General features: G+C 38.8%; 1 protein-coding gene across 2 annotated transcripts in view; it reads left to right on the forward strand.

Moving 5' to 3' along the window:
• PTK2 (protein tyrosine kinase 2) overlaps positions 1-13,156 on the forward strand; it is a 179,152-nt gene that overhangs the window by 18,865 nt on the left and 147,131 nt on the right. The window contains exon 2 of one of the 2 annotated variants that reach the window (XR_001865994.1): positions 7,018-7,044. The exons of the other annotated variant lie outside the window; for it this stretch is intronic. The gene's annotated coding sequence lies outside the window, so the exon portion shown is untranslated. The remainder of the gene's footprint in view (positions 1-7,017; positions 7,045-13,156) is intronic. 2 annotated transcript variants of the gene reach the window in all.

Genomic DNA, 13,156 nt, shown 5'->3' on the forward strand with positions numbered 1-13,156 from the left:
CCCCCCATTAATAAGACTTTTGCTGACCTATAAGAGCTTAATATCACCTGCAGACTTGCAGAGTTCACTTACCCATTTTGTGATGCTGAATAAAACCAATTATTGGGGAACTACTCCATCCTCTTCTCTATCCAAACCTCTCTTCCCCATAGGCAAAAGGTGCATATAGTACTTGTGTAGATATGAGACTAAATTCTTTATCTGAGTTGCTTAGATACTGCATGTTCTGTAACTCAGTATGTAATGAGATTGATCCCGCCTGCCCTGAGTAATGACTGGGTGATTTCTCTTGCTCTTTGTAATCTCCTTAAATGTGACTTCCACCAGAACCTTTTCATTTAATATTCTACCGTTCACTGTGCCTGGTCGAAAATTTGGCTCCTGGTGACTCCATGGATAACTCAGTGGTCATGCTCAGTGATGTGGTATAAATGAATTTGAAGTGTCAAGGTGTATGCAGAGTTCAGCTGAGATGGAGGAAAATACAGGTGGATTATTCTGAGGGTCTTAATCAGAGTTTGGATTTTCTCAATTTCAAAAACTAGTATTTAAGAAGCATAAGCAGAGTGATTTTGGAGGAGTATCAGTAGAAGAAGGCAAATTGAGATTTGAAACTGTTGCATGATTTTATTTTTTGTGTAGATGCTATAAATTAAGGAAACGCAATACTGATTTTGTTTTCAAATGGGCAGAGGAAAGCAGGTACAAACAGAAGAGTGGAGTAGTGAGAGGAATGTGATAAACTGACAACAAAATGAGAAGTTATTGAAACAGATACAAACTGAAGGTGTTCCCATTCCCCCATATGGGATGAGTTAGCTGATGTGGTTTTACTGGTGTAAATCCTCAATGCTTTTGCATATTTTTAAAGCCATCTGAGGTATATCACGATGTGGTGATCATCAAACCATAGATGTGCCTAGTACCTGTTTTATCAACGAAACGTATAATTTGAAAAAACCCTTAGTGTTCTGTGAAGTATTTCAGTTGGTCCGCTCATTTTTCCTTGCTAAATTCTGTGTTGCTTTTGTGTTTCAGAGGCAGCAGCTTGCCTTAGAACTAATAACTGGTTAAAGAGAACTTCTCAAAAGCACAGCACAGGCAGTGCACGTTGCAAGGTGTCGCAGCAGTTCATTGTTGGCCGCTTGCTCGTTAACCTTTTCAGCAGACAGAAATGAGAGCATTAAATCATTACTGCTGATACTCACAGCTGAAGCAAAGATTTAAACCAAGATAATAAGGAACTCCAGTGCAACGTGGATCTCCTGTGAAGTAGGGCTGTAAACACAAGATGTGTGGTTTTGTATGCTGAATTTCTTCTGATCAGGCCAAAGCACAAAAAAACTGCTGCCAGGTTTAGTGGGTGGAGGTGTCTGTCCTACAATTGTCCCCCTCCATCTCTCCCCAGGGTAACAGATGAAGATTTGCAGCTAAGCTGGATGTTCAGCTGCTGCTGTGCCTAAGGCAAATGCAATAAATATGTCAATTGGGGGAAAGACTCTAATCTAAGTAAGCAAATGGTCGTTTTAGTGCTGTTATGACTGACATATGAATACTGTGTCAGGTATTGGTGTTTGGAAATCGGGGCAGCTACTGAAAGCCAAAACAGCTGGAGCATTAAGACTTGTAAAGATAATAAAATGTTTAGGAAAAATGGGCCTTTACAGTGAGGCACTTCTGCTTCTCATTCTACATAGCTAGTATATGAAAAGATTTTATTGAGTTGCATTGAAAATTGCCCTAAAAAATTGTCTTAATGTGAAACGATATAATAAAAGGTTGTTAACATTCAGCCCTGCATATTGCTAAATTAGAAGTAGGTTGGATGTAGGTTACAAATGAGATGCACTTTTAATGATGAAGGGGAAAAAATACATATATGGAACAATGCAACTGGTGGTTTATACAATCTTTTAATCATACTGTAAAACTTTTTAATAACTTTTCCTTAGTGGGTGTGCTGTCAGGATGAATTCATTGCGTTTCCAAGGTCTTTGTTCGGTAGATCTGATGGTCATGGATAAATCCTTCAGTTTTTCAACAAATGTAATTTTACAAAGCATTTTTCTTGAAAGATGACTTGTGTTTTCTGCTTGCTTATTTGCTCTGTAAAAAAAAAAATATTTTTACAGATGATGAGATCTCAACTTTGTTAAAGATCAGAGGAACATCCTTTTTAGCCTGCAAGAGAATATAGGGAAGGAGGCTTCGAGGTGGTTGGATCCAGCCTCTAAGACAACATCCTTCAGGACCAGCCACAAAAGGCTAAAAGCTGAATATGCATCTGTATTCCTAAATTATTTTGGTGCTGTGGCTAAATAGGAAAATTGCATTTTATGTTGAGTCTGTGATATTCCTCATTTAGCTGGAAGGATTGTTGTCCAATGACATGTGCTGCTTGGCTTCTTGGAGACTGTGGTCTGTGGTTCCTTGTGTGCTCTGAGCCTTCACTCTTCCCTGGAAAGAGAGATGTTTGTGAACTGAATATCTGAATTAATTTCAAGGGAATGCTGTTAGGCTGGAGTCAGCCAGCTCCTGCTACAGGAGAACAGGATTAAATTTCTTGTGGTGTCCTGCTTACCACAGCTCTGGAAGGAGATCAGTGCTGCAGATGGGGCAGTCTCTGGAGTTGTCCATGGAGCCATACTCTCATTTTATCTTGAGGCAGGAATAGGAAGCTTGTTGCAATGGGGATGTTGCAACACACATATCAATCAACGAGGCCCGTGGAAAAGAAATACAAGGACCGATTCTTGATGTTTCAGAGATGTTTATTTCTCCAGTCGCATGGCCGGGCTCTGCCGAGGAGCTGCTCAATCCCGGACCCGAGGGCCCTTCCCGCGCAGGGGAACACAAAACAACCGATGGGGAACGAGGCTGACCAGGGGCAGGGAAACCCCGTGTCTGTCCCCCAGGGCCCCTCTCCCAGGACCCCACGGCAGGGGGAGGGATCCCAACAGAAGCTCACAAAACATTCCTGGTTTTGATGATTAGATGTTACTCTTGGAAGGAAGATTTAAAGTTGCAGCTCCATTTCTAAGAAAACATTCGGTGAAACTCTGCAATGTAAATGGCATAGTTTTATAAAAGCAAATACAGTGGTAGAGAGATCCGGTCCTCAGGGCATCCATAAATCATAGAAAAAACTATTGATTCTGGGATCTACACAGCCTGTTTGAGGATTGTAGTGCCCCAAACCATCTCAGTGCATATAGAAGTAATAGTAGTATTCTTTCTTTAAAATATTGTCCTTTTTGTTCCTCGGTGAATTAATCTATATAACTGGTTTACTTGGCAAGTTTTCTTTAGCTGAGGAACTTTGTTATTTTGTAGGACCTCTAAAGTAATTTCAGCTTGTTCCTGGTCTGTTATAATCATCTGTGTCCAGTATTACAGAAACCTTGCTTGGGAAGGAGCTCTTGAGGCCATCTGCTCCATCCTCCCAATATCTACATGGGGATAGAACCAGTTTCCTCTGAGAACTGATTAGCCTTTACAAAGTATGTAAAAGTTTGGCTATGATAAAGAATATGATGTGAAAGTAATTTTTCTTTCTGCCTGTTCAAACTGGCAGTTTGCTCCCTGCCAAGTAGCACAGTGAGATACTTAAGAATATAAATGCAGAACACAAGTGATCCCTTGAAAGGATCAGTAGGAGCAGAAGCACTTGAAATATGATTCATTTTGGATTTCACTTTGAAGAACTACTTTGGAGCAGATGAAAAAGTAAGATTGGTTCATGTTGTACAGCTGCTGTAAATGTGGTTTGTGTGACAGCACTCCAAGCATTCAGAAACTGAGTTGTAGGAGGGAGAAAAGTCAGTCCAGGCCTCCCTGATATGAGGGAATCCTTCCCAACAGGACAGCTCTCCAAAATGCTCTCAAGCCTCTCATTTTAGTCACAAACCAGATTAAACCCCTAACTTTGGGTTTTTTCCTCTTCAAATCTCAGCACTGGTTGAATTTCTCTCTAGAGATTGAAATGCTGTAGTGTGCTTCAAAAAGAGGGAAGTTTTACACAGCAGAGAAGGCAAGTTTGTATATGCAACCTGAAATGAGTAGCAGCCTAAGTGTGTACTCTCAGTTTACCTCTCCATGAAGGAAGTTTTTAAAGTGTGGACAGAATCCACTTGTCTTTTTTCAGTGTTAGATGTTAAATGAAAAACCATATTTGAGAATAAAGCTAAGAGGTTTCAAGCCAGAAGAGAGTGAGCTGGGGAGATGGGGTAAACTCAACAATAAGAAATTCCTAAAGTGACTCCACACTAACAGAAACACCTGAAGGTAATGAGCATTTCACTTATTGTTGTGGTGTCTGTATACACAAAGGAGCGGAATTGTTACTTTTATCCTTGGAATTGTGAAGTATTTATTTAATTTATGCTGTTACGAATTGACATTTCTGTAGTGGCTGGTGTTTGCTAAAATTAAGATACATCAGCCTGTAAGGACTTAGTGCTTAATGGAAATAATAGAGAAATACCATACAAGTAACCTGCTAAGTGCATATATGCAGTTTTGAGTATACTGATAGGACCTTCAGGCTTCCATTTCTTCTGTCCAACTTGTTTTTAGATCTAATGTATGTCAGTTAATGGCAGAAAACAGTCTCTTGCACTAAATTGTAATAGAAGAAAGTGCAGTTGCAGGAAGCTGTTCAGCAGACTTGTCCCAGAGGTGCAGCAGGTCTTCAGTTAATGCACTTGTGGGACTAATTTGCAGTGGAACATGGAAGTAAGAAATCTTCACAGTGTTTGACTTAAATATAGCAGCGATGCTGATGGTGTCAGTGCCCCATTTGGGAAGGCCCTGGTGCAGTAACAGGATCTGTGTGAACGCTGGCAGGGAGAGATGACAGCGGAAACAGCAACTCAGGTGTTAGGAACAAATGCTGGGATATGATCAGGTCTTTCATAAAAATATGTGTGTGTGTGTCTTAGCTGCAGAGCTTTTCCCTGTTTAAATCCTGAGATGTAAACGATTGTTTTCTGCCTGTGTGTATATAATAACAATAATAACGTATTTTTCTGGGGGTTATGTTTACTGTTATTTTCCTGACATCTGTTGTGTAGGCACATTTAACCAAATAATCTGCTTCAAAAGTAATAAATACTGCGATAAAACATTCCCAATACACAAAATTTAAAATATTTTAATGCACTTTTAAGTGTTTGTAGTAACTTAAATCATTTGATAGTTGTTAATTATAAATTGAATTTACACATTAGTTTCTATCACTGTAGAAAAATTAAAATCAAAAATGGCATTTTCTAATCCACAGTTTTAGATGCTTTACTCATGTGGCTGCAGTTGTGTTGTGTAGCCTAGTGACAAGCAGGAATTTTTTTGTGACTTCATAAAGAAAAAGAGCATGGAAACAATTAAACTTATACAAACAGAAGAAATGATGCAACCTTTATCTTCATGTAACTTTCCAAATTAATTGTCACTGCAACATCTCTTTGTGATGGAAGAAAGCTCCATTCCGTATGTGCTGATTTGGATTCTGTGCAGGAGCTGTTGGGTTTTTTGCTTCCCCCAGTTCTTGTGTCTCCTTGGCTGCATTTCTCCTGTCTTGAGGCATTTCTTACATGTAAGATAGTTTTGTTCCTAACTAGACAGCATGATGAACATCTTTTAAATGTACTTTACTATCTTTTTAAATATTGTGTTCTACCAGACTAAGGCATTCAGTATTTTCTCTGGGGGCTTTTTGTGATGTCCTGTTGCCACTTTGATTTCATGCTTTAAGTGTGTTTCAACTTTGTGTTGCTGTTTCATCATCTCCTCAGAGCAGTGCAGTTCATTTTTGAAATGTTTAGTGGGCTGCCTTTAATTTCAGGTGTAATTCTCTTTGGTATTCACGTTTCATCATGTTTTCCAGCCACAGACATGAATTGTAACAATCTGTTGGTGAGAGCAGGGCTAATAAATTTATTGAGCCTCGTTATTTCTTCAAATAGGTAGCAAAGCCGTCACCATCTGCCCCGATAATCTCTGCATCTGTTTCAGCTGCTACACCTGTGGTTAAAGTTCAGTTTCCATGTGGATTTTGTACCCAGTGTGACAATTTATTACTCAACTTTGCTGTTTCCTTTAACCAAGTAACTGTGCAGACCTTTTCCTTAGGTTCAGTTCAGTTTTTCTCTCATTTGTTTTATTGGTTCCCCTTTCTCATCCCCTCTCACTTGTATTTATTTTAGTTTTCATTAACCCCTTGACCTCTGTCCCCAGTCCATGTCCTTACGGACTTGAGTAATTCTTTCTTTCTGGTTCTTTATTGGTTCCAGTTTCTGTTCTGAGCTCTGATGGGCACCTCAGGTCCCAGTCATGATGATGTGTACTGAGAGGGCAATAGAAAAGCAGGCAGGGACAATATAATGACTTAGAGTTTAATATAATGTATACTTCTTTAGTGTATAATTTTTAATATGTTCCATTTAGACTCTGAGACAGTGGTCATTGTTTGTAGCTCAAGACAGCCTTAGCATTTACCATAAAAATGTTCAGCAACTGTGTCTAATGTGCCTTGGTGACAAAAATCAGCATCCTTTCTTTTAATATTATTTCTTCTGTTCTGTGCTTGTCCACTTGAAAGCTTAAATGTTTCTCTAAAGATTTAAGAATAAAGAAAACATTCTGTAGAGTCCTCTTTATTTGCAAAGACTATCCCTGACACTTTTGAGCTCTTAAATTCTGTAGGTGATGATGGTGAATTTTGTATGTAACACTTAATTTGTGCGTAGTGACCTGTATTCTGTTGCAGTAATTACACTCATTGCCTTCAGTATAATCTTTGTCCTTCAGTTAGGTGAGCAAAGCATAATCCTGGTAATGAACAGGGTCAGACAAGGAAAATGCTTTTGATTTGCATGTGGCATTCCTGGCAGCCAGCAAATTGCTTCAGATAATGTGCTTTATTAAACAAGTATGGCCTTGCAGAAAAATTATTAGGCCAATGCAATTGTAGAGCTATTTTTTTCTTCTGTTTCCAAATGTATTTCTTTATTGTTACAGATATTTCAAGACTTCCCTTGCCAGCAGGTAAGTTCTCCTTTTTTCATTTATGTCTTGATGTGACAGCAGGCAGCTTTTAAGGGCTTGCTTACCATATAGTCATGCTTTTATATAATCAGAATATCGGTTCTTACTGGCACTGTCATGGTACTTAGTCATGTGGGGATCCGAGGTCAAAACAAAACCTGTTGAGGTAGAGATTTTTTTCCATTTAAATGGTGTATTTTGACAAGGGGAGGAGGTAACTGAGGTGTATTTATAGGCGGTTGTTAAATATGCGTGTGAGGTAGTTAATGCTTAAAGTGACTCAGCACAATGTGGGATACAGCTGTCAGGGGAGCAGATTAGGAGTAGCCACAAATAGTATCAGTGGTGGTTCAGAGGGACAGTGTGCAAGGAAATGGGGATGGGGGTTTATGGATGCAAGGAATTTCCCCAGTTTATAGTAGGGAACGTAACAGAGTGTTCGCTTGTCAATCTATCAGTGGTGTTTAAAAATTAAAAAAAAGCCCTAAACATAAAGAAAGACAATAAAACCCACCAAAACACACACACTTCACAAAAAATCCCAACCCTGCTGACCTGATTTTTTAAAATAGCATTTTTTGTTTATTGTTTGTTACATTTGGTCTTTAACAAAGTTTTACAATTCATGCATCCGTTTGTGCTGTGGGCTCGAGTTGTGATGCAGAGCTCAGAGTGAGGATGTCTCCTGTTCTGTGGCAGATGGAATTTGTTCATCTATTCCTTGTTTGTGCTGTGGAATCCTGACTAAAGTGCGCTTCTACTCCTGGTTGATCAAGGGATTGGGTGTTAGGCCTGCTGCCTTTTATCCTTGCCTTCTGCCTTGGTGATTTTGCGTATGTACCCATTCTTTCATTTCTCCTTGCTGATATTAATACCTGCTCTGAAGGTAGCTGCTCTTTCCTTTTGGAATCAAATGGCAATTTCAATTAAAAGCTTGATACATGGTACTTTGTAGTCTTTTCCACAAGAACTTCAGAGCAGCTCTTTTGCAAAAAAAATCATGTTTTCTTGGAGCAGTGAAGAGAAGTCTAAATGTGAAAGTTTTCTTTTAAGGAAGACGTCTTCAAAATGATTTTGAATGCTGAGAGTGATTGTCAGGCAGGCAAGTGCTTATGGAAAATATTGGAAAAATAAATACTTGGTGTTTAGGTCAGGTTGACAGGAAGATAAGTATTGTTGTACGGGGTTTTTCTGCAGCTTCTAGGACAAGGATGTATGATGAAACAACTTCTGAGTTTATATTTGGGACTTGAAGAATTTGGCTGGTGTGAATCTGAGTCACAGTGAGATTATTCTTTTCAATTTGAGTCTGTGTGTGGGAGTGTCCTAATTGTACTCCTTAACTGTGTCTTGGAAGTACTGATAGAGGGCAGAAGGTTTCCCAGGATTTCGAAAGGATGAGCTTTTCCCATGGCCTGGCAAGAGGCCTTTATAGAGGGTATAAAAACTACACACCGTGGCTTACCTGTAGCAGAGATCTGGTAGTGCCCCCTGGTAAGGGAACTAAGGAAACTTGTTTTAAAATCATGCTTAAAATACTGTCAGAAGGGAAAGATGGAGTCCCACAGAGGTCTGAATTGTCCTGTGGTATTTACAGTATTTTTATTAATGACCATGAAAATGGACATGTTGTGCCTTTATCTGCCAGTAACACCCAACACAAAGAGTTACGAGTGCACTGGATGATGTGATTAAAATTCAAATGAAATTTGATAAATTGAAAAAGCAGCCTTGATAAAAGATATAATATAATTGAATAAAGATGAGGTTCTGCGTTCAGATGGGAAGTTTTAATCAACAGAACTCATCTTTGCATTAAATAATGGTATTTTCTCATTTCAGGTTTTGAAGAACTTTTTTCTACTGGGTGCTGCTTTCAGCAGTGGACAATAGATGTCACTAGAAATGTTCTCACTTTGCCACCTGGTTTTAGTGCTCTAAATTTTCATCATAATATGGGGAGGTGGGGGCTTTTGCAGTGTTTGAAGACTTTGCAATAAGGAGGAGACTACTTCAGGTGGTGTCTTTATTGTAGTGTCTTCTTTGAGGTTGCATTATACATAAATTTGGTATAGTCAGTGATATATCAAGGTCATCCAGAACACTTATTTCATAGCAAAACCTTGTAAAAGAAGGATTGTTTCTGTGCTGGAGAATGTATTAGTTGATGAGGTTGTTAGTTAAATCATTACTCAGGAGAGTTATCCTGAATTAATCTGTATCCCTGCTTTGAAGTTCATGGGTAACTTGGGTTTTTACTGCCTTGTAATTGAGGCCATGGAGATGAGCTTAGAGGATTTTTGGAATGTGAACCAGGAGGGGCTTGGAGAACTATTTGCTAAAATATTATCATTTTGAAGGTGGATAGAGAACACAGTTCTCCTGTCTGTAAGGGAAGTTCTCTTGCAACACAAGTGTGTTCACAGCATCCCTCAGGGCATGGAAGACTGGTTTCCTCTGGTAAATGCAGTTAAACTTTCTCTGTTGATCCTGTTGGGATTAAAAACAATCCCTCCTGGATTTTGTCATGCTCTGAATTTAAAACAGCTCTAGCATCTGTGTGATGTAGGTGACTTTTCCTAAGAGCTGGTCTTTTGTTCCTGATCCTGCAGTGCAAATGTGTCTTCATTACCAGAATCAAGAAATAGTAAGGAAGCAAGAAACTGTATCAAAGAACTAGAGGAAAATAAAGACAAATATAAGAAATAAGCATATACTGGAATTTTGGTTAAAAATTCAATAAAACATTATGCCAAGATTGAATCTCAGGTACAGTTACTTGTTCTTGATGACTCCTCCAGATAGTAGCTGGTGAGTCAAATAAAATCTTGCTGACTCCTAGCATAAAATATCGAAAAATTAACAGGAAATAAGCGTCCTTTGCCTGGTTCTAATTTCAGATATACAGCACATTTTAAGTCTGATGGTTTGTGTTCACTTTTTGCTGTATAATGTACAGTTTAGGTGTAAGCACCATTTGCACACAGTCATTGTTATCTTGAAGTATTAAATGGTTTTGTAACTATTTTTACTTCCAAGTTCTCATTTAGGACAAAAAAAAAAAAAAGTTACATAATTTCAGCTCAACCTAAAGTTGTTTCTGAATTAAAGGCATGTCCTCATTCAGTCTGTTGCTGTGTTTGGCCTTGCTGCTTACACTGGGCCTGCTCCTGATCCACTTAATGAAATCAGATTAATCTCCTGGCACTTTCCACAGCCTTGGAACAACCTCCTGCTACCCCTTCCTCTTACCCACTGGGCAGGAGATGGGGTGTTTAATGCTGCGCTGTGTGATAGATCTCCCTTACCCTAAATCTACACCTGCCTGTGTGATGAACCTAAATACAGCAACCAGAATTTCCAAAGCCCCAAAGGGTTGGGTACTTCCTATGATGTTAAAAGATGGAAAATTAAAAATTGGTTGAGGTATTGCCAGAGTTGCAGTAGGCAAGAATTGACAGAAATAAGGTTATGCAGAATTCTTAAAATAAATGTTCACATGTATTACAGAGGGTAATAAATTATGCAATGATTATTCATGCAGCTGAGAATAAACTCAGTAGCATGAGCAGAGAACTGTTGATAATATCCCTGTTTAAAGGGGGGGGAAAGGTAACCAACTGTGTAGGCAGAAGTGAAAGAGTACAAAATAGTGGCTTTTTGATTTGTCACTCCAGTTTTAAGTAAGAATTAAATACAAGCTGCATTAAGACTGAACAGTTCCTCTTATTTCAGAATGCCTGGCACTGTGCTGAAGGAACTATACAAGGAAACATGTACTTTTCCCTCTAAAAGCTGTATTTTCAGTAATCCCTTCAAAAGTCAAGTATTTTTTCTTCTAGGAATCGTTGTGAATATTACTAAGAATTCTGATTTTCATGCAACAGTAAACTTAATTTTCATATATTTTTAATGGCTTGGGTTATGATTTTATTTGTGTGATGAGTATGGAATTGAAGACATCTTAGTTTATGCAGTATTAGTGCTGTCAGTTAGAATAGCTGCCTGCATGCCCTGTACAGCTCTGAAGATGTGAGAAGACTTTTCTTCTTTTGATGCAGATGTGCCCTATAGCTTTAATTCTTTTCACTACCAGTGAGGCAGGTGCTATTTCTAGTTTTCCAAATGCCATATCATGAAACTGCTATTACTACTGGATGAGGTTATTGCTGACAGAGCTTCAGTGTCACTTGGAAGAAGTTTCTCTTATTTGTGCATTAGATCTTCCTGTTTTAGAATTCTGTTGAACAGTTTTAACAGGTTAATAATCTCTACCTCATAAGATGCATTTTCCTGTTGTTGTATACCTCTGATATTTGGAAAAGCAATGTATTTATCCCTTGTAAGCTATCACTGTTGATTATCTCATTTTTGTGTTGAATACTTGGGGAGATGACCACTAAGATCTTGACATGAAATCTGTGTATTTGCCAGCTTTTCCAGTGAAATTTTCTTGGCTTATTTTGGCTGTGCTTTTGACACTGCCCTCTTCCCTGCATTCCCATCCATATTTTATGGCTAATTGCCCAGACAGGGCAAGAGCAACAGCATGGTTTGTTAAGAAAAACATCTTTATTAATGAGGCTGAGCTAAGTAGTAGTATTGAGGTGATGAGATGTATTAAACACCTCAAAAAATTTTAAGTTAGCTAAGTTTTAGTGTTTTTCCTTTAGAAATTTGAGCCTGACAGTCCAGACAGTTTCCAGGCCATCTCACTGTTCATTTATTCAGTCCATAACTTCATCAGTTTGTCTGTCAGGATGTTGTCATGGGAGACAGTGTTGAAAGTCTTGCTGAAGTTAAGAGAAATGACAACTCTTCATTTGCCAAGCTTGTATTTTAATCAAAGAAGTTCATTAGGTTGATCAGGCATGTTTCCCCTTCCATAAATCCCTGCTGACTATTTCTGATCACCCTATTGTCCTCATTTGTTTAGAAATGGCTTCCAGGGTTGTTTGTTCCATCAGCTTGTCAGGAATGGAGGTAAGGGTGACCAGCCTCAGTTATCCAGATCCTCCCTTCTTCAAGTTCCATTTGCTTTCTTCTGGCTGTCAGGAACCTCCCCCATTTTCAAGGGCAGTCTGTAAAATGATTTGTAGTTAAGCAACTTGCCCTGGCTGCAGAACATTGTTTTTCTGGGAGTGCGTATAGGGATGGAGGAAAAAGGGAGGAGAGGGAGTAGAAGAAAAGAAGTTTCAATATAGAGAATTGAGAGTAGTATTATAAAAAAAAATTCAGGACATAAACCAGGTGTATTGGGAATGATGTGGCACCCCTGGTATCTGCTCTAGTCTGATTTGATGCTCAAAGAAAGCGAAATTTGATATATTGGTCTCTTAATTGGACTATGACATGGTAGCATGAGGAGGTAGGGAGTAAGATTTGATGACATGAAAGGTCCTTTGAGTCCTCTGCCCCGTGTCCCTATGTATGTTAACAAGCTGGATCAATAAAGTCTGACACTTCAAAATAAACAAAAAAGTCAGCAATTCAGCACATTCCTCTACCATTTCCTGTCTGTAGCTCTGGCTTCCAAGGTTTTGGAGACATACACTGCTGTGAGGATTGTTCTTGCTTATTTCTGGGCAGTCATCTCAAAGTGGAAGAATTCCACTAATCAAGGGTGCATCACATGTAAATGTATCACTTGAATGTATAGTATCTAAGATTTTTTGTTTGTTTGTTTTAATTTCTGGTTTAGGACAAATGGGAAATTATGCTTCTTTAGAAAATGCTTCTTTAGAAATTGATATTACAAATGATGTCTTTAGGAACCATGCTGTTTGGAGGGATAAGGGTACTTTTCCTAGGGAAAATTGTTCTACTTATTTTTGCAAGTGACAAAAAAAGGTGTGGCTGCTCCACCCTGGATAACCTGAAATATCCTGAATTACAGTTATGCAACTCAGCTTTGAATTAAGTCAGCTGGACATACGCTTCATTCTTTTAAGTAGGGTATGTGTATTCCCTAGTTCGGGAAGTTTGTTTTAGAAATAGTAAGATTATTTTCTCGCTGAGGATCATGGACAAGAAGCTTGAGCCTCAGTGTCATGTGGGTACCTGGTGATGCTCCTCAGCCAGGTTTACCAGGAAGAGGCTTGTTAGTCTTTCA

The sequence above is a fragment of the Corvus brachyrhynchos genome, unplaced genomic scaffold (assembly GCF_000691975.1).
Source record: "Corvus brachyrhynchos isolate BGI_N302 unplaced genomic scaffold, ASM69197v1 scaffold89, whole genome shotgun sequence".
NCBI classification, from domain to species: Eukaryota; Metazoa; Chordata; class Aves; order Passeriformes; family Corvidae; genus Corvus; species Corvus brachyrhynchos.